Source organism: Narcine bancroftii, chromosome 1 (assembly GCF_036971445.1).
Source record: "Narcine bancroftii isolate sNarBan1 chromosome 1, sNarBan1.hap1, whole genome shotgun sequence".
In the NCBI taxonomy this organism is placed as follows: Eukaryota; Metazoa; Chordata; class Chondrichthyes; order Torpediniformes; family Narcinidae; genus Narcine; species Narcine bancroftii.
Window position 1 is genome coordinate 255,062,622 of NC_091469.1, and position 22,563 is coordinate 255,085,184.

Sequence of the window (22,563 nt, forward strand, 5' to 3'; positions counted from 1 at the left end):
TCGTTGAGGATCTTCTTGTGAGAGATGGGATCCCACAATGACCCTGTCCTCAAGTAACTGCGACATGCACCTGCATTCATAACTAGGATGTATTCTGCTCTCCAAGGCAAAAGTGTTAAACCAGGCCTACAAAAGTCTAGGGAGAGGTGGGAAATGAATCTAGTTGTTACAATACTAGAGGAATGCTGGTCTGACTGGTGTTTGGACGTTATGACATCAGCAATTAATGCGAGATATGGATTGGTTCAATAGAATTTTCTACATCAATTATATCATACGCCACAAAAACTACATATATCAGAATCTGAAATATGCTTTAGATGTGGCATCGAAATTGGAACCTTTATACATTCTACATGGTCGTGTGTGAAGGTAATACCGTTCTGGTATGATAACGCTGAAACACTAACAAGAATAACCTTCACATATGACCCAGAGCTATACCTTCTGGGAAACCTAATGGACATGAGCAACAAATTGACTAAACTTCAAATCTGTTTTGTTAAGGTAGCCCTGGCTGTGGCCAAGAAGTATATAGCAATCACTTGGAAGTTCGATTCTCCCCTACTTAATGCTTGATTGGACGGGGATACGTGTAGTTATTTACCATGGAGAAAACCACTTTTAACTTAAAAAAATAAATATGACGTTTTCATTAAGATAATGGCAACCATATTTGGATTACGTTGGGGCCCAATTTTATAACCTGACCCTTCAAGATATCAAGGTGTGATATCCCAGAAAAAAAAATTTTGAAAAAATTGAGAGCTCTGATGGTACACAAAGTTATATTCTTATATTGGTGGGGGGGTTTATTATACAGACTATAAATTACACCTGCTACTCGGTCTGTGGGTTCTGATGATACAAGGGCTAGATTTCCAATGCCAAATGAAAAGTATTGTACTGGCATTTAATGGCCCACCATCGATCACGGTACCCCAAGAGGCTGTTTGTGGGTTGTCAACCCTTAAGATTAAACCTCCGCGTCTTTTTACCAATCTAACCCCGGATTGTAAGCCTATAGCTACAAAGAGTAGGTGCTATAGTATTGAGGACAAACTCTTTATTAAGAACGAGGTTAGCCGTTCATTGAGAGAGAGAAAAAAAATCAATGAACCCAGTACAAGTCCTTGGCGTGCACAAGTAGTAGTCGTCAAAAAATGGCATGAAACGTAGAATGGTCGTGGACTACAGCCAAACTATAAACAAGTTTACACAACTGGATGCTTATCCCCTGCCAAGTATTTCAGACAGAATAAACCAGATTGCACAACACAAAATATACTCCACAAATGATTTCAAATCAGCCTAGCATTAGGACGAAAGGCAGCTTACTGCTTTTGAGGCAGATGGCAGACTATTTCAATTTAAAAGGGTCCTTTTTGGAGTTACCAATGGTGTTTCGTTTTCCAAAGAGAAATGGAAAATTCTAGTAGATGCTCACAACTTGTAAGCCACCTACCCTTATATGGACAATCTCACTATATGTGGCAAGGACTTAAATGATCATGATCGGAATTTAGAGAAGTTTAATGACCACCCCCCCCCCCACCCCCACCTGACGCTCTTTCTTGCATGACCTGTCCAAGTCTGCTGGACTATTTGAAAGGCCTTCTTGATGAATGATGTCACCCAGGGGTCACTAGATTTTATCATTATGTTAAGTCCCTCAATTTGCCGTACTCTCGAGAAGACATCAAACAATTGATTAGAGTGTCCAGTCTGTGCAGAATGCAAACCATGCTATTACAAACCTCCCTCTTCTACGCTGATTAAGGCGTCTAGACCCTTCGAACACCTCAGCATGGATTTTAAAGAACCGCTACCCTCAAACAATAAGAATGTCTTCTTCCTTAACATCATTGATGAATTCTCTCGTTTTCCCTTCACTATACCATGTGCTGATTTTTCTTCTAGTACTGTTATTAAAAGTCTTGATATGATTTTCAATGTTTTCAGTTATCCTTAATTCATTCATAGTGACAGAGGGTCATGTTTCATGAGTACAGAACTTAGACAATACCTTCTTGATAGAGAAATCACTACTAGTCGTACTACAAGCTATAACCTGCGGGATAATGGTACAATCTGGAAAGCTAAAATCTAAAGGTTTCCCCACCAGCCACTGGCAAGACATGCTGCCAAGGGCTTTACACTCTATTGATGACATGGTCACAAAAAGTGACACATGGGAAGAACATCTAAGGGAATTGGACAAATTGCTTGCAAGATTATCTTAACTGTTGCAAACTTAACTGTTAATTTAGCAAAGAGTCAATTTACAAATGCCACTGAAACATACTTGGGTCATGTAGTTGGCCATGGCAAAGTTACACCTATTCAAGCTAAGGTGAATGCAATTTCTGAGTTTCCTATTCCCAATGCCAAGAAAGCAGTGGGAAGGTTTTTAGGAATGGCAGGATATTATAGGAAATTTTGCTGAGGTTGCTCTTCCTTTAACAAACCTTTTGAAGAGAGGGGATAAATCTGTGTGGACTAAAGGTTGTCAGACAACTTTAGAAAATTTAAAGGAGATGCTATGCCATTGCCCTGCGTTAAAATCTCCTGATTTTGGGAAACCATTTTCTTTAGCAGTGGATGCCAGTGAGGGAGCAGCAGGTGCAGTTTTATTGCAAAAAGATAATGAAATTGACCATCCAGTTGTCTACATTTCAAAATATTCAATGTTCATCAAAGGAACTATTACACTATTGAGAAAGAACTGTTCTCTATAATATTTGCTCCACAGAATTTTGATGTATATCTCAGTATCTCTCATGAACCAATTGTGATATTTACTGACCACAATCCTCTGGTGTTTTTGAATAAAATGAAGAATAAAAACAGAAGATTGTTAAACTGGAGTTTTATATGACAAGAATATAATCTGCAAATTAATCATATCAGAGATACAAATAATGTGATAGCAGATTGTTCATCAAGTTGTTAAAATTGATCATGTATAGAAATACTCTCAGCATTGAGTTAATTCATTATAACGTTATATATTGTGCATCGTTATCTAGTGATTTTAAAGACAATTTAGTTATAACTGAATTTTCACTCAAGAGTGAAAATTCCTTTAAAGGGGGAACGTGTGACACATATATAGATATGTTTTTGGTAATTGCCTGCAACCAGTGAACTTGGAGGAATAAGAAGTGAGATTGGACTGTGAACCAAAGAACTTTTCTGAACTTACACATACATTACAAACAAGTGTGCTTAGAATTAGAAGGGGGTTAAGTAAGTCAATAGTGATAAGTTAAAGTTTGATTCTATTTTCATGTTTAAAGATAATTAAAAGCAACTTTTGTTTAAGTCACCATTTGGTGAATATCTATTGCTGTTGGGTTTATGGGTCCTCTGGACTTGTAACAGTACACTGCTTTGTACAGCTACCAATGAAAGGCCTCACCAATGTGCTTTTACTTTCCCTAGAAAATTCGAAGATTGGATTGACCTTGCTGACTTCACTATCTGAGCCCGGAGAAGTCTTATTAAGAAAACATCTTAGACTCAGCAACTCTGACCCACTTGTAGAACGTGTTCAACTGCTTTATGCTCATGTTCAACTGCTTTATGCTCTGCAGTAGGCTCATGTTGCTTTTCCCTGATGGGAGAGAGGACACAGTTGCCCCTAGAGACTTGGCTTCACCTGGTCTGTGGTCTGCTAGCCCTTCCACTATTCTGACACCATCATTGCCCTCCCCACCATGAAAAAACCAGTTACTTGATATATTGTCCAAGGAACAATACACTCCACATGAGAATGCTGCTTCTTGCTCTCCATTCCCTTCCACAGCTGATGTTAAAAGCCCTTCGTTAGGAGATAAAGCTCCGCTCCCACCAGTGCCTTTGCGCAGATCTGCTCGTATTTCTAAACCTCCCCAGAAACTGTGTGATGACCATTTCTAATCGTAGACGTAATTACCAAGGATACTTACTGTTATCTCTGTTGTCTGTTTTCTGTTCAAAATTAATTCTGGTTTTGTATTGTCCTGTTGTGACCCTTTACCTCTGAAATTTTTCACCTACTTGTTTTTCCAGCTTTTGCTTTGGTCAGTATAATATTTTATTAAGATTGGTCGATTTTTGTGGGGGTTAATGTGATGATGTAATGGGGGTGTATTATATTGACTGCTTCTCATGTATGGAGTTGCTTGCTATTGGGTATGGCTGTAGAGATGCTCCACCCTACTGGTATAACAGATGGAGATGCTTTCCCATTGGCCAGTATAGTGGTGGCTGAGAGTCTGTTAATAAAAGCCCTGTAATTAGTATAACACTTGTCAGGTCCATGTCTATGTCTATCAGTGTGGTGGGGGTGGGGAAAATGGGGGAAATTTATATATGAAATGTATAAAAGTTTAAAGATTGTATGAATATACTTATATTAAAAAAAAGAAAAATTATTCATTAAAAACACTTTATGCACATTCCCCTTAAGTGTTTACTAGGATGCATCAATTTTGCTCAACACTTTCCCCGGTATTGTGTTTTACATTCTCAACACTATCTTCACAAAAGTTTTTTTTTAATTATTTATTTGGTTTTTGGCACCTTCTACCTTGCTCTCTCAAAAATTAAAATGTCTCATTGATGTAAATATCCAATTTTAAATGTAGTTTAAGAGTACAGACACTGCTTGTTTCATTTTAGCAATTTTACTATCACCTTTTAAACCATTCTTTCCACTATCCAGTGCCCTATTGCCTTTTCATTCAGCTACAAATCATGTCACACACAGTCTGCTGTGAACTAATTGATAACTGCAAATTGTAAAAAAAAGTAAAGAAAAATAAGAGAGGTGGAGAGTTTTCAGAGGGGGAATTCTAAGGTTGGAATCCAGCAGCTGAAGACATGGGGAAGGCTGATGACGGATATGCTGTGTAAAAGGGAATTTTGGAGATAATGCAAAAGCAGAGAAACAGCACAGTAAGAAGTCACAGAACTAATTTGCTGCATCTCACAGTTTATGTTTGAAATGCCATAAAGAGGTGCAAAGTTTTTCCAAAAAGCAGCAGACTCATTAGAAGACAGAAAAATAATATAAAGCAAATTGATAATAAACTATTTTCAATGACAGCAAGTGGAAATGCAATTAAAGTATTCCCTCGCAATACAAAGAGTAACCTACGTTTTGGGCCAGAGATTGTTAAATCACGTCATCAGGTGCAACTCTCAGCTTGGAAATGAAAGCTTACTGGATTTTAGCAATGTTCCCACTTGCTACAACTATATCTGTCCTTTTACTTGAAAAAAATATTTTTCCATTCTTTCACATGTCAAAGATTGTAGGCATCAATAATTCTGATATTACCAAACTCATTTTCTTCGCCTTCACTTTCTTCTGTACCCACCCCCCACCCCCCCCCCCCCCCCCCACCATTACTCTTCAATCTCTCTGCTACTATCTATTCAGGATGTACCCTCCTTTTATAGTAAACTGCAAAGAACTTCAAACTCAACATGTTGAAGTCTTCCTCCATCACCTTTATGCTCAGTTTTTTTGTCATTAGTCAAACTGCATGGGGATTTTTTTGCTCCATCAAAATATACCATCCACAGACTTAATTCTGCTCTATAAATGCTATTGTAAATTGTGGGCAATGTTATAGATAGAGAATTTAGGTTAAAAAGGGCTTAAGTTAAAATGTGATGATTAATCATAAAAGGGGAAGCCAGAATAGACAGGGAGCTTACCATAAAAGTTCAGCTAGACAATGTTATAACAAACAGAGATTTTCATGGTCACAGAGAGACATGTAGGAGCCAAAGATTGATAAAAAGAGTGAGAAACAGAATTACAAATGCAAGTGTACTTAGGATGATTTTGTAAAAACTAACCAATTAAAACAGTGTTAAAAAGAAGGGGAAGGACAAACAAAAAAGGTATAAAAATCAATGCACTGTATGTATCGGGGCTTGACTTGGCGAGAAGCCAGTTGAGTCCAACTCTGCAGACTTGTAAATAAAGCTTGTCGTGTCATCAATTTTAAAGAGACTCATGTGTGAGAATTTGTACTTCTGACAATTGGGGACTCGTCCGGGATCTACACTCCAGCCGTGGGGGGAGGCGAGAAAGAGGGACATCGGAGGTGGTGCACCCCGCTGAGTTCAGCGGCTCCTAGTCCCTTGCTCGTCGCCTCGGGCGGCTTGAGCGAGTGGTATCCGGACAAGGTGACACGACAAGACGAAAAGGAGAGGGGTGACGGTTCAATCCCCAGGAAGACACCGGTAAGTGACGACTTACGATTGTGGTGTGGGGATTGACGGATGAGACCACCCAGGTAACAGTCATGACGGGATAAAAAAAACTATAAAACGATAAATCAGGTGTAGAGCCTTTGTCGTGGCGTGAGGACCCTGTCGTGGGAACCTAGGATAGACCCCAGGGAAACCTCGGCAGGAACCGGCGGAGGGATAGTACCTCCGACGAGGCGTCCGAGAAGAAAGGGAGTAGGGTCCCGAACGGGAGGGTCCTCAGCAACGATAAACGGATCTAGGTGGGAAAAATGGGAGGATCAAAATCTAAGGACTCGTCTGAAAGATCAGAACATTTCCCGGGAGTTCCCCTTGACAGCCCTTTGGGGAGAATGTTTGAAAATTGGGATAGTAAACGATATCGAGACAAAAACAAGAAAAAGATGGTTCAATATTATCTTCTTTGGTCGAAACAGCCTATCAAAGGTTCCTCGGTCTGGTGGCCGAAATTTGGATCTGATGAGGATTGGGTTAGACAAGCATTAAACATATATGTAAATTCGAGACAAAAGGTGAATCAAGAAGAGTCAGCATATGCATTTTGTTGGGTTCCCTGGCCAGGATCCTTAACAAAATGTTTTAAATTGAGGGTAGCGGGAGAAAAGAAGTGGGAACCTCTGGACAACCTCCCCCCTCCTTATGTTCCCCCGGTGCCCACTGCGCCCGAGGGAAGCTCGCTGCTGGAGGGGAAAGGTGATGAATCTGATTGCCCCGGAAGGGGCCGGGAACAAAGGGATGAATTAAGGGAGTCGGACCCTAAACTTCCACCGGTAAACAGACCCTGGACCAGATCCCAGACTGGTCCAGGACCATCGAAGTCTTCAGTAAGCCTAAATCCCCTGAGGGAAGTTCCTATGGGAGGACCGGGAGGGGGAACGGGATATGTAAACGTTCCCCTAACTAGTACGGAGGTGCGGGGATTTAAGAAGGAAATGAAAAATCTATTGGAAGATCCCATGGGACTGGCCGAACAGTTCGACCAGTTCCTGGGACCAAACACGTATACCTGGGAAGAGATGCACGCAATAATGGGAACATTATTCTCACCCCAGGAGAGGCAGATGATTCGACAGGCTGCCCTCCTCATGTGGGAACGTGAACAACCTGGGGACCCCAGACCCCATGAACAAAAATATCCCTTGAATGAACCCAGGTGGGACAAACGAACACCCGAGGGATTGGCAAGTATGAGACAATATAGAGAGTGGATGATTAAAGGGATACGGGAGGCTGTGCCAAAGGGTCACAATTTCACCAAGGCATTTGGGAACCACCAGGGGAAAGATGAGTCCCCTACTGATTTCTTGGAGAGGGTGAGAAAGAATGTCCAACAGTATGCGGGTGTGGACCCTAGTACACCAATGGGCGAACAGCTTATTCGAATTGAATTTGTTTTCAAATCGTGGCAGGACATTAGAAAGAAACTAGAAAAGGAGGAGGGCTGGAATGAAAAACCCCTGAGCGACCTGTTGAAAAAGGCGCAAAGAGTATATGTGCAGAGGGAAGAGGAAGGTCAAAAGAGGGCAGCGAAGATTATGGTACAGACTATCCGACAGATAAATGCCGAGTCCAGAGGGGAAAGGAAACAAAACCTTCCTCTAAGCAACCCAAGATATCCAAGAGAGGGGAGACCCCGGAGACCCATTAAGTGCTATTACTGCAACGAGGAAGGACACTTCAAGAGGGAATGCCCCCAATATAAGAGGGAAGTGCGGACCCTCGAACTCATGGAAGAAGATTAGGGGGGTCAGGGGTTCCGAATGTTGGGGACCAGGTATAAGAGGGAACCCTTGGTAAAACTAAAAATTGGTCCCCAGGGAGAAGAGGTGGTGTTTATGGTGGACACGGGAGCGGAACGAAGTAGTGTAATAACTGTGCCGATCGGGACCGAGCCTGTAAAAAGCAATTTGAAAATTTCTGGGATAGAAGGGGCTCCCAGAATGGTATCGATAATTCCCCAAGTGACAGTGAAGCTGGAAGGGAGAGAAGGGGTACAGGACCTCTTGTTGTTACCGTCGGCCGGATTTAACCTCCTAGGAAGAGATTTACAGGCTCTCCTAGGTTTGGGTGCTCTCCCCGTGGACGGAGAAGTGCGAGTCCACCTCTGTGCTCTGAAGGAGGAGGATGAACGGCAGATTGACGAGAGAGTCTGGTATAAGAAGGGAAATCGAGGAGGTCTGGACATCCCACCTTTACATGTCACATTAATACCAGGTCATCAGCCGGTAAGGAAACGTCAGTATCCTATTTCTTTGGAAGGGAGGAAGGGGCTACAGCCGGTAATTGAGACCCTAATACGAGACAGACTATTGGAGGAATGCATGTCACCCTATAACACCCCTATACTCCCAGTGAAAAAGTCAGATGGATCCTATTGTCTAGTTCAGGATCTAAGAAGTTTGAATGCTATTGTTCAGACCCGCCACCCAGTGGTGCCTAATCCCTATACTATTATGAGTCGGATTCCCCCAGACCATGAGTGGTTTAGTGTTATCGACCTGAAGGACGCCTTCTGGACGTGACCACTAGAAGAGGGAAGTAGAGATATGTTCGCGTTTGAATGGGAGAATCCATGGACAGGTAGACGGAGGCAGCTTCGGTGGACTGTATTGCCCCAAGGGTTCACTGAATCTCCGAACCTGTTTGGACAAATGCTAGAACAAATCCTGGCGGACTATCCACGATCCGATGATTCCCAACTGATGCAGTATGTGGACGATTTACTGTCATCAGGACCCAAGGAACAGGAAATGAGGGGAGATACAATTAGACTCTTGAATTATCTGGGGAAAAAGGGTCTGCGAGTGTCCAGGAACAAGTTACAGTTCGTTGAGAGGACTGTGGTATATCTGGGACACCAGATAAGTAAAGGACAGAGACGGATTACCCCTGAACGGATTGCGGGAATCACTAGAATGCCGTTACCCCGTAATAAGAAGGAAATAAGACAATTCCTGGGACTCTTAAGTTACTGTAGGTTATGGATAGAGGACTACTCAGCGTTGGTGAAGTTTATGTATGAAAAGCTGACAAATGAAGATGAATATCCATTGAAATGGACCCAGGAGGAGAAGGGATGGTTTGAGGACTTGAAGCATCGCCTGACGCGAGCCCCGGTACTCACTCTGCCCTCTTTAAAACAACCCTTCCAGCTATTTGTCACTCATAACCAAGGAACAGCTGTGGGAGTTTTAACGCAGGAAAAAGGCGGTCAGCGACACCCAGTGGCTTTCCTATCCAAAATGATGGACCCAGTGTCTCGCGGATGGCTGACGTGTATCCAGGGAGTAGCGGCTGCTGCTGTGTTGGTGGAGAAGGCACGTAAACTTACTTTTGGAGGAAGGATGACTGTGTACACCTCCCATTCTGTGAGTGTTCTATTAACACAAACCGCCCATCGATGGCTGACTGATTCCCGCATATTAAAGTACGAGACCATTTTAATGGTCAGAGAAGATCTACAGTTTGCTAAGAATAATAGTTGCAACCCAGCTCAGTTTTTATACGGCAGTGAAACAGGGGAAGAAGTGGAGCACGACTGTGTCGAGTTGACGGATCTTCAGACCAAGACCCGAGAGGACCTTTGCGATACTCCTCTGGGAGAGGGATATGAATTCTACATTGACGGCTCCGCCAGATGTGTTGACGGAATGAGGAGAAGCGGGTATGCCATAATAGAAGGAAATGCTTGGAAAGTGGTAGAATCCGCGAGGCTACCCGGAAGCTGGTCGGCACAGTCCTGTGAACTATATGCCTTGCAGAGAGCCCTCAGAGTACTGGCAGAGAAAACTGGAACAATTTACACTGACTCCAAATACGCATACGGGGTAGTGCATACCTTTGGTAAGATCTGGAAGGACCGCGGTCTGATTACATCAAGAGGAAAGGAATTGGCACACGAACAGATGATTACTCTGACTTTGGAAGCCCTGACATTACCCCGGGAAATAGCAGTGGTCTACATAGCAGGCCATCAGAGAGGAGATACCCCGACCGCAATTGGGAACAGACTGGCTGATGAAGAGGCCAAAAGGGCAGCCATGCAACAAGAAGTCCGTTTGCTGACCTTAATCCCAATAAGACAAGGTATAAAAAAGGCTCCCATTTTCACTGCTAAGGAAGAAAAGGACATGGCTCAGCTGGGCACAAGCCAGCTGCCTGATGGAACATGGAAGACACCGGATGGAAGAATGGTTCTAAATAAGGAAATAACTCGCAATATTTTAAAACACCTGCATCATCAGAGCCACTGGGGCACCCAGGCCTTGTGCGACACAGTGCTTCGAGAATATGTGTGTAAGGGGGATCTACACCTTGGCCCAACAGGAGGTGCAGAACTGCCACATCTGCACAAGAATTAATAAGAAGGTAATGAGGACGAGTACCATGGGAGGTCAACTGTTGGCCATACGCCCCTTCCAATGAATCCAGATTGACTTCACAGAGTTACCTCAAGTCCAAAGATGGAAGTATCTGTTGGTGGTGATAGATCACTTTACCCGATGGGTGGAAGCCTTCCCAACAGTAAATGCTACAGCCTCTACAGTAGCTCGCCTCCTCCTAGAGCAGGTGATCCCCAGATATGGTATAATGGATTCTATAGACTCAGACAGGGGTCTACATTTTTGCTCCAAAGTCCAGCAATTGATTTGTGATGCATTGCAGGTCTCTTGGAAATTGCATACCCCTTGGCATCCACAAAGCTCAGGGAGGGTTGAACGTATGAATGGAACCCTAAAGACGCAATTGACAAAATTAATGGTGGAGACTAAAATGCCTTGGATAAAGTGTCTGCCCCTGGCCTTATTGAGAATTCGTACTGCCCCACGCAGGGATGTGGGGTTGTCCCCTTATGAGATGATGTTTGGGCTTCCCTTCTGGAGTACAGTTGAGGGGTGTCCCACCTTGGTGGAAGGGGATATTTTTGTTAGGAACTATTTACAGGCACTGTCACGCTCTCTTACAGATTTACGAAAAAGGGGACTATTGGCACAAACACCGCCTCTAGACTTTTCTTTACACAAGGTGGAACCGGGAGACTGGATTCTCATCAAGACCTGGAAAACTGAAAAACTCCAGCCACAGTGGGAAGGTCCATTCCAAGTTCTCTTGACTACAGAGGCTGCAGTACGGACAAGAGAGAAGGGGTGGACGCACGCATCCAGATTTAAGGGACCTGTAGAGGCGCCTCAGGACCCTGATACGGACTCAGATTGGACTTGTGTTCCTGGAGACAAACCTCTTACTTTGCGATTTCGCAGAAAGACTTGATTGACAATGTTATTGTTATATGCTTTGATTTTTCTTGGTTTGCCTATGTCTTTGTCAGGTCTGAAGTGTAAGAAGTGCAGAGACACAGTAGTCCTTTTTCAGGACCGCACTTGGGAAAGAAAGGAGGGTAATTTCATTTCCCATACCTCAGTTCCTAAGAAATGCTGGGCAGAAAATACCACCCAACATCCATATACCCCTTGTATGGAGAAAGAGGGAAGTAATGTGGGTCATCGGGGGTGTTTTGTTCCTCCTGCTTGTTTTGCCCTGTCTTATTCCCTGTCTGCGCAGCCTAGTGATTTCGATGGTCCAGCAGACCATGCAACCAGGGGGCCTGGGAGACCCAGTTAGAATTTTACTTCAGCACGAAATTGATTTATCAGAAGATGGTTCTCTTCCCTGGGTTAAGGTCCCCATTCAGAAATAATACACACATTTTAAAGAAAGAAAGGGGTGGATTGTTATAGATAGAGAATTTAGGTTAAAAAGGGCTTAAGTTAAAATGTGATGATTAATCATAAAAGGGGAAGCCAGAATAGACAGGGAGCTTACCATAAAAGTTCAGCTAGACAATGTTATAACAAACAGAGATTTTCATGGTCACAGAGAGACATGTAGGAGCCAAAGATTGATAAAAAGAGTGAGAAACAGAATTTAGTGTGTGTAGAGTTCGTAGTGTACGTAACAAACATGATAATTACAAATGCAAGTGTACTTAGGATGATTTTGCAAAAACTAACCAATTAAAACAGTGTTAAAAAGAAGGGGAAGGACAAACAAAAAAGGTATAAAAATCAATGCACTGTATGTATCGGGGCTTGACTTGGTGAGAAGCCAGTTGAGTCCAACTCTGCAGACTTGTAAATAAAGCTTGTCGTGTCATCAATTTTAAAGAGACTCATGTGTGAGAATTTATACTTCTGACAGGCAAGGCACAAATTGCCTCAGTTCTTCTCAACTAACTCATTCTAGTCCAGTTTCCTCTAAAACTGAACAATGCTGTCATCAGAGATCCAAACTTTTTTGTATGAAATCTGCTGTGGTGCAGCAATCGAGATCAAACCAGCTCTCATGCATCAGTACAGTATGAAATTTCTATGGCTCGCTGAAGTTGCCCTCCCAACTAACAACTTTCCTTCGACTCCACTCACTTCCTTCAATAACATGTTGCAATGAAAACCACTGCAGGCCCTGGCAATGCTTTTTGACATATAACCATTTACGGAGCGGAAACAGGCCATATTGGCCTTTCGAGTCCGCACCGGTTCACTGATTTTTGCGCCCTCTTCAGGCAATGGTCCCGATGGGTTTGGCCCTCGAATTCCAACTTCAGTGGCTGAATTCTTCCGTTATTTCACCTTGGCAAACTCCAAGAGTCTCGTTTGCAAAACCTACAAATTGGGAAGATAAAGAGGTCCACGAGCTCCTTACCCTCCAAGCTTGAAGACTCAGCACAGTTATGTGGAACATTCATTTTTACCTTGTCCTCCCTCTTTTCCTGGTCCGTTGATGACCGGATCAGCATCACTTCCTGCTCATCCCTCTAATAAAAATGTTTAGCCTTGTTCACAAAAGTGCTGGAGAAACGTAGCAGGTCACGCAGCATCTACAGGAAGTCAAGGGTGACCCATGTTTCAGGCCTAAGCCCCTTAACAAGGTGGGATCAAAATACAGGAAGGCGCCTGAATAAAAATGTGGGAGAGGAGAGGCAGAGAAAACAGTGCAAGCTGACAGGTGTAACAGGATAAGTTAATAAAATAGGTTTTGAAAGGGGGAAGAAGATTAGGTAGTTTTAGGTCACTTTTCACAAGCAAACATCACATTTCAAAAACAGAGACAGAAGTAGAAATATCCTTGGGGCTCATATAACACAGGTAAGAGGTCATTGGTGAATGACAACAATTCTCCTGGTAGAGGTAATCCCAGTGTTGGATCAGGAACTCCAAGATTTAGATAAACAACAATTAAGAACATTCATATCAAGTCAATGGAAAATATTTCTGGCAAAGACACCCACAGGTAATTCTATTCCAACATAATTGCTGGTCTTGTCCTTGATAATAGGCATTGCAGGTTTGGACAATGTCAGAGCAGGCTATGAATATGCTATAATAAATGTTTCAAATGGTCAAAAGGATGTCAATCAAGCTTTGTTCAGGCAAGTCTAGCAACTGATATTCACTACAACCTCAGTGGCCTGTATAGCTACCTTAACATTGTTTTCTATAAAGCAATATATTCTATTTTTGCAATTTTTCCCATCTGTCACATTGTTCTGACAATTCCACCTTCTGTAGCATCAGAGGATCCAATCGATCATCGCAGGCAAGGACTATCAATGTCTCCATTTCCCACATGCTCACTTTTCTCTTTCCTCCTAAGAAACACAATCAGTTTTTCTTCCAGCTACTCCAAAGGATGATCTCTGCCATTTCCAGAATCACTAGCATGCTGTCACCATAAAATACTCCTTTCTCTTCCTGTAAAGCAATCTGAAGTATTTCAAACACCAAAACCTCTATTTAATTGGAAACCTTCCATGCAAATAAAGGAGATCGAGCAAAAGTCATGTTATCATCCCTCTGTCCACCACCTGGGGCTCGATCTTCCATGTAAAGCAGAGATCCATTTGAACTTCTTTCAATTTAACATACTTTAACTCTATTCACATTTCAATGCAATTTCAGATATGCCTGAGAAGACCAAACACATTTTAAGCATTGATTTAAGTCTGTCCTAGTTCAAGCTTTCCATTTCCAAAGCTTCCTACATTGTGCCAAAAAAAACAAATACAAAAACACTTTCTCAAGTCCTTCCAGTTTAACAATTTCATAGTGTTCTTCCCACTGACAAGTGTTCCAGAACACACTTTTTTTTTTAAAAACAAAGAAAATGGTCAAAATACTCACTATGCCAGATCTATAGTGGTGAGAAAGTGCATGGTAACAAATCTAGTTGATGACTTTCCAATTCCTTTTGAAGGAAAGAACTAAAGTTATTTTAATAGCAGAATGACACGATTTGTTGGTTTTGATGTGCAATAGTTAAACATTTAACTCCACCCAATTTTGCTTAATACTCAAAACTACAAAAGAAAATTTGATCCCCCGTGCCCTGTGCAAACCTATACCTCTTTTACACAGAGGGTTCAAGCTGGGTTTTACCCTCCTTTTGAACGCTTCACCTATCTTTGTGAGCATGTCGAAGACAGAATGGGGAGGGGGGGTCTGAACTGACCCAGCTTTTCAGAGTGATGTGAAAAATATTAATCTGGTTAATATCAAGGGTGTTTATGGAAGTTTGGAGCGTACACACTGAAAAGCCATCTTAATCCCATACGCACAAGCCTGTCTCTGGAAGCCAGCTTGTTTGTTCACACAGAAAAAAGCCAGTCGGTGAGACCTTATACACAACAAGCCGGCTTCCCAAAGCAAAAAAAAGTGGGACACATAGTACAGCCCTGCTTCACCTCTGACACTACCTACCTTGGCAGGTTAAAAACCAGGTAAATTCAGACCACCCCCCCCCCCAAAAAAAAGTGGGACACATAGTACAGCCCTGCTTCACCTCTGACACTACCTATCTTGGCAGGTAAAAACTAGGTAAATTCAGACCACCCCTGTGATATAGAGAATTTAGGTTAAAAAGACTTAAGTTAAAATGTGATGATTAATCATAAACAGGGAAGCCAGAATGGACAGAGAGTTTACTAGCAGTCAAGGACAGAAGGAGCTGCTGAATATGTTTTTTTAAACCTATCTTTTCATGGTCATAGTGAGAGACATGCAGGAGACAAAGGATTGATAAGAAGTGTGAGAAACAGAATTCAGTGAATGTAGAGTTCACAGCGTACGTAACGAACGTGATAATTAATAATGCAGTTATACTTAGAATGTTTTTGTAATACTAACCAATTAAAACAGTATTAATAAGAAGGGGAAGGGCAAATAATAAAGGTATAAAAATCAATGCACTGTATGTATCGGGGCTTAACTGGTGAGAAACCAGTTGAGTCCAACTCTGCAGACTTGTAAATAAAGCTTGTCGTGTCATCAGTTTTAAAGAGACTCATGTGTGAGAAGTTTTATTTCTGACAACCCCCCCCAAAAAAAAAGTGGGACACATAGTACAGCCCTGCTTCACCTCTGACACTACCTACCTTGGTAGGTAAAAACCAGGTAAATTCAGAGCACCCCCCATCCCCCCCCAAAAAAAGTGGGACACATAGTACAGCCCCACTTTGGCAGGTAAATTACCTTGGCAGGTAAATTCAGACCACCCCAATATCAACTCGTTCACAGAGGTAGGCGAAGCTTTACACAGAATCCTCTGTGTAAAAGGGGTACTCGTTTCTATTTTACAACAGTGACTCTCATTACGCTTCACCGTCTGCAACTCCGGAAAAGACTTTGAGTTAAACCATACAAATGCAAGGCTCGTTCAACGCACGGAGGTCACCGAGCTTCACGAAGCGCTAGCAGCCCAACTCCAATGCTATTAATAGCAACCTCGGCCATCACCGAAAGATCGTAAAGGCACAGAAGTGCGAGCGAGAATCTGCCCACTCTGCACAGCCAGAATTTAAAAAGCTGCATGAAATCCACACTGATGAGGTCATCGGCACCACCAAACCTGATGGAGCACCCGCCCGCCGCCAGCATGACGTCGCCAGTGTCCCCCCACCCACCCCACTTCGGAACGCCGCGATTGGCCGGCGCGGTTGGCCATCACGGCGGCGGCGGGTGAGTCTTTTTCCTTCCATTGGCCTCCTCCCCCTTGTCCTCTCTTCCAAGTACGGTTGACCACAAGTCTACCTGCCCTGTCTGTGTGTCTCCCCCCCGCCCCTCGCCCCCCTCCCCCCGCCCCCTCGCAAAGTGGGCCGGTGCCTAAAGCAAAATCATCCACCCCATCCAAGAAATAAAGAGAGGCCAGATGGCATTTTAATCCTCCCGCCAGCTCCGTCCCGGAGAGGCGTCCCATTAAATGGCACTTGCTCCTTGGTAGGCGCTTGTCCTGCGGACCAGGCCGCCTCATTATATATGTATATGGGCCAGTGGAGCTCGCTTACCTCTGAGAAGAACCAAGCGCTGAGGGTCAGGAGTGGAATCCACTGCACTCTTCCTTTGCCCCCCCCCCCCCCCCCCTCCTCCTCCTCCTCCTCCTCCTCCAACCCCGCCTGGCTGCTTTTGTTTCCTCCTTCCTCCTGCCCACCCGGCCTGCAGGTCGCTGACTCCAGTTGCCGACGGTGCTGCGGCGTTCGCCCGTCAGAGGCGAGGGTGCAGTGGGCTCTGGGCGTGGGGCTCATCTATTTTCGGGAGGCTCGCACGTCCCTTCGCCTTGACCACCATGTTGCAGGAAATGACATGGGGAAGTCGAAGCGGAAGAAGGGAGCCGAGACCCCCGGACAACCTCTGAGGGCGGCCAGGGCCACCTGCCTACAGGCTGCGAGGACGTGCGGCTCGTCCCCACCTCAGGGGGTGGGGGTGTGGGGGGGGGACTTATTTACTAAAGAGAAAAGTTTTAAAGAATCCATCTTTAAGGGTACTTTTGGAACTGGGCTGGGGTGATCAGGAGAGGAGGAGGTGGTTGCCCAGTAACTCCTGGGACAGTTTCAGCATCCGCCATGGGAAGCCGGTAAATACGTCGCCCCGCCCCTGTCCCCCCGCGCCCCGCCCCTGTCCCCCCGCGCCCCGCCCCTGTCCCCCCGCGCCCCGCCCCTGTCCCCCCGCGCCCCGCCCCTGTCCCCCCGCGCCCCGCCCCTGTCCGCCCCCGCGCCCCGCCCCTGTCCCCCCCCCCACCCCCCGGCTCCGACGGTGCCTGCCGAGCTCTGAACTTGCCCTCTTCCACCAGGCGCAAATTAACATGTGAGCATCTTCGCCTTGCATCGTTTCCCAATGGAGGTTCAAGAAGTCCCCCCCCCCCAGCCTCTAATTATCTGCTACTCACTGTGGTTGCAATGGTCTGCAATGCCCGTTCTTCACATGCTATTTCCCACCCTCACCTAATCGTGTCCCATCCTCTACCTCTCGCCTTTCATCCCTCTTCCACGCCTTTGCTTCTCACGTTCTGACCCCCTACCAAGTCCCTCCCCCTCTCTACTTGTGAGAGGGTCTCCTGGGAGAGTGCTTGGACACTAGGACCCTTCAACCCCCCCCCCCCCCCCCAAACATCTGCTCTTGCTCTGCCCCTCACACTAGTAATATCGACCCTGCCAAATATGTCGGGAAATCTTGGACAATGGTGGCCTTTCAACTTTTATCGGTGGCATGCAGATTTGTAGAGCAGCTAGAAGTAATGAATTGGTTAAAGTTACTTATTGTCTAGATGCTTTCGGATTTCGCCTAACGGAGTATAATTCATAAATTGAATATCCTGCCATGCACATCCTGCACTGTTTACCTTCTGTTGTGCAGGATGTGTGTGGCAGGATAGAAGAGTTGTGCCTTTTGACTTCCTTTTATTGCCACATTGAGATACAAGATAGCCAATCTCTTCTTGAAATAGGAAATAGGTCAATAGGGCAGGAAGGTAAAACTGGCATCTATGAGCCTCATTGACAACAAACACTTTCAAAATGAATCATCAGACTTGCGTGTGATAGGATCTATTAAAAAGCTTCAGCCTTTAAAATATATTTATAGTGTGTTACGTCACAGACCAGCAGGAATAGAAATTCACCAAGATAATGTTACTTTTAAAACAAAATGTTTATTAATAATTACTAATAATATAAGACCTTACTTAAATCTAAACTCAACCCCAACTAAGCACAAATATATGTGAATGTGCATGTGAGATACCCAAACCATTACAGCTCAGGCACAATTCTGGAAAGTCAATTCCCAAAGTTCAGTCTTAGAAATCCTGTGTTGAAACTCAGAACTTTTAAACCAATGTTCAAAAGTAATTACAAAGGAGGTGAGACACTGAGTGATTAGACTGCTCAAAACTCATTGATCCTTGTTGAGTTGCTTTCTGAGAAATATTCTTTCATACGAATGGTTGTCACAACTCCCCTCATCCTTGCATAGGGGATACAAAACATGCGACTTCCACAATGTTTCCAAAATCCAGGCATGGGTCAAATGAAATGACCGTCAGAATGGTCACGATCCAAATGCAGGAATTCACCTGCTTCTTTCACCCCAATATGGGTTAATCAAAATGACCATTACAATGGTCACGGTAGTTCACTCTTTCCCCTGACAAGGATGTGAGAGATGAGTAACACTGATCTAAAAGTGAGGATTGTGAGAGATGAGTAAAACTGATATAAAAATATGAAGATGAGGAAACTAGTATAGATATATGTGTAATGAATGAAGCCAGTATGAATAGGATAAGAATAGATAATAGAATGTAGGAAGTAAAGTTAGTCTGAATAAGATAAGGGTCTTCTAGCCTTAGACAGAATTAGCAAGTTCTGCATGTAAGAGGTTAGTCAGCCCTGAGAGTCAGGAAGGTGTGAATAAGGACAATGACATGATGGGACACCGACAGGATACCCCCCTGGTTCACAGAAACAGTACGTAGGCAGACAGGATTGCCTAATGCCAAACTCATCCAGGAGGCAGAAGAATGTAAGGGGGAGGGTACTTCTATACTGAAATCAACTGTATAAAAATTGGGTGAGCCCCAGTGTATGTGTGTATTCCCAGGGTAAGGGGAAGCACCCAACTTTGCATTGTTGTTATAATAAATGTTCTTTGTTCTCAATTTTTGTCTCGAGCAATTTCTTTAAAGGTAATTCTGTTTCTAACAAATGGAGGCTCGTCTGGGATCACACTCCCTCCACTGACAGAGTACCCCGACGACGAGAGTAGGTGCACCCCGGCTGATTCAGCTGGACTCACGGGCGACGGGTGGCTGGTCAGTGGAAGAAGCGAGTGATATCCGAGAAGAGGCATTGAGAACAAACGATGGGAGGAAGCGCGCTAGAACATTGCTACTGGAACCCGGTAAGAGGAATTTTACTTGCCTATCAGTATGGGAATTATGAGTAGCAAGGAAGAGAGTCCTGGTTCAGGATGTGAACACCAGATAGCTACGTACAGCCCGCTTGGGTGTATGTTATCTGAGTGGGGCACGGGAAGGACCCGTGGGAAAGACAAACTGACAATGGTCAGGTATTGTATTGAATGGGTTAAAAGCCCGGTTAAAGGGAGCTCCGTGTACTGGCCAAAGTTCGGATCCAAGGATGACTGGATGTGTCAAGCTTTGAACATCTGGCTCTATAAAAACCAGAGGGACAATGTTGAGAGCAGGGAATATGCAGCCTGCTGACTCAAGGGATCGATTGACCAACTGGTTTTGAACGAGAAAGAATTCAGGGATAAGAGAGAGGAGGAACCTTTTGTCCCTGAACCACAGGGGTGGGATGTGCTACATTCCCTCCCTCCACCTTATGTTCCCCCTATGCCGGCTCCTATCTTTCCTTCCCCTCCTATGACCTACCCTTCTGCACCTCCCCCTCCTCCCCCACCACTAGAGAAGAAAGAAGAGAACCGGAGTGGTATGGTAACTCGCTCACAAAGCGCTCGATTACCATCTCCGTTGACAGGAGAGAGAGATCGTTGTAATTTAGAACAGAGTGAGAACCTTGTGGAAGAAAGGGCAGGGTAAATGTGCCCTTGACCAGTACGGAGGTGCGTAACCTACTGGAAGAAAGGGCAGGGTCAGAAATAATAAGCTAGAAGTTAGCTGGATGAGACCCCTGCGGGAGGTTCCCGTGGGAGGGGGTCTCGGTTTTGTAAATGTGACTGAAGTGCATAACTTTAAGAAAGAATTGACCTCCCTGATAGAAGACCCCCAGGGATGTGCCGAACAGTTAGACCAATTTTTGGGACCAAACCTGTATACTTGGGAGGAGTTAACATCTATCTTTAAGACTCTGTTTACCTTAGATGAGCGGGGAATTATCCGACAGGCAGGCATTAGAGTCTGGGATAAGGAACACCAAGGGGGACACGAGGCGATACCTGGAGAAGCCAAATTTCCCCTCACAAAACCAAATTGGGACAAAAATACTAGTGGTGGTCCCACACTGATGGAAGAATACAGGGTTAATTTGATCAAAGGAATCAGAGAATCTGTCCCCAAGGGACAGAATTTCAAGAAAGCCTTTGAGGTTCCCCAAGGTCCCGAGGAGACCCCCACTGCATTTCTCAATAGATTGCGCACGGCAATTCAACAATATGGGAGTCTCGACATAGAATCTCCAGCAGGGGAACAATTGGTTCTAATGGGTTTTGTTACCAACTCAGCCCCAGACATTAGAAGAAAATTACAAAAGACAGAAAATTGGCATGAGCAGGGAATAACCCAGCTTCTACAGATCGCACAAAAAGCATTTGTCCAGACATCTGAGGATAAGCAGAAAGCAAAGGCTAACATTTTGATGCAGGCAGTCAAAGGAGTAGTAGAGGAACAACAAGGAAAGGGTAGGGACTGTGTGCCTGCTCCTGAACATTGGGAGAAGTGTCGGGAGTGGGAGAGTTGAGAACAGAGATAATTTCATAAATCACAACTTCTCACTTCAGTCACTGACCAATATTAATTAAAGTTCATCCTGAAATGTAAATGTCATAAATTTTTTTTTTTTTTTAATTTTTTTATTTTTCACACCATAAATCACATTAGCCATGATATACACTATTTCTTTTTCACACATATACAGTGACTTTTTCTCCCCCCCCCTCCTCCCAAGCCACCCCCCCACCCCCCCCTCTCATCCATTTTAGGTATACAATCTAGGTTGCATTAAGCCAGTCAGACAATGTTGTCATTCAACAAAATTACACCAGAAATTCTACTGAGTCCATTCTTTTCTTTCCTTCTCCTTCCATCAACTTAGGTAATGTTTGTCCCCGGTAGGTTTTCGCTATTGTATTTAATGTAAGGCTCCTATACTTGTTCGAATATTTCAATATTATTTCTTAACCAATATGTTATTTTTTCTAATGGAATACATTTATTCATTTAAATTTGGTAGTTTCTTCCTTTTAATTTGGTTATGTATTCCATTAATATTTAAAGACATATAGTTCAGCGTAGCCCTTTTATATTTTGTTTATCTTCTCTTTCCGTTTTTCCATCATTACCTTTCCTCCTTTTCCATTTCTGTTTTCTTATTTTCAACTCTTTATAAGACAACATTCCTACAACATCTAACATTTTCCTTATTCTCCTATTTCTATCTTATTTATCCCCAATCTCCCCTTCACCTCCTGAGTTGTCCTTTATCTCTTGTCGGACAACCACATCTCCCCTCTCCATTTGGATTTGCGAATCCACTCGCAAGCGTCAACTGATTTTGCAGTGACCGCTATTTCCCCCCACCCCGCCTCCCCCAGAAAAGATTTCACTTTTCATATGTCACAAAGGTCACTCTTTTAATTCCCTCCTTATTCTCTCTATTCCATTACCTTCCCTTATTAATTCTTGTCTATACTATCTATATTTTCCTCTGTACAGATACATTCACGTATGCTCATTGTCTCTATTCACTCTTATACCTCTTTACCCGCATACATATCAATCGTGATCATTTTTACTCTCATTACCCGTCTTCATCCCTCAGTCTATTTTTGTCTTTACCCACATACATATCAATCGTGATCATTTTAACTCTCATTACCCGTCTTCCTCCCTCAGTCTATTTTTGTAATTGTTCTGCAAATTTTCGTGCTTATTCTGGATCCGAGAATAGTCTGTTTTGTTGTCCTGGAATAAATATTTTCAATACCGCTGGATGCTTTAGTATAAATTTATACCCTTTCTTCCATAAAATCGCCTTTGCTGTATTGAACTCTTTTCTCTTCTTTAGGAGTTCAAAACTTATATCTGGATAAATGAAGATTTTTTGCCCTTTATACTCCAGTGGTTTGTTGCCCTCTCTTACTTTTTCCATTGTCTTCTCCAGTACCTTTTCTCTTGTAGTATATCTTAGGAATTTTACTACAATAGATCTTGGTTTTTGTTGTGGTTGTGGTTTAGAGGCCAATACTCTATGTGCCCTTTCTA

At 43.6% G+C, this 22,563-nt stretch overlaps 1 protein-coding gene across 3 annotated transcripts in view; it reads right to left on the minus strand.

The window, feature by feature from the left end:
• prdm11 (PR domain containing 11) overlaps positions 1-16,674 on the minus strand; it is a 165,041-nt gene extending 148,367 nt beyond the window's left edge. For 2 of the 3 annotated variants that reach the window (XM_069895840.1, XM_069895827.1), the window contains exon 1: positions 16,610-16,669. The gene's annotated coding sequence lies outside the window, so the exon portion shown is untranslated. Of the gene's footprint in view, positions 1-14,450; positions 14,515-16,609 lie in introns of all 3 variants that reach the window. The other variant, XM_069895833.1, reaches the window with a different exon arrangement.
• Between the last annotated feature and the right edge of the window lie 5,889 nt (positions 16,675-22,563).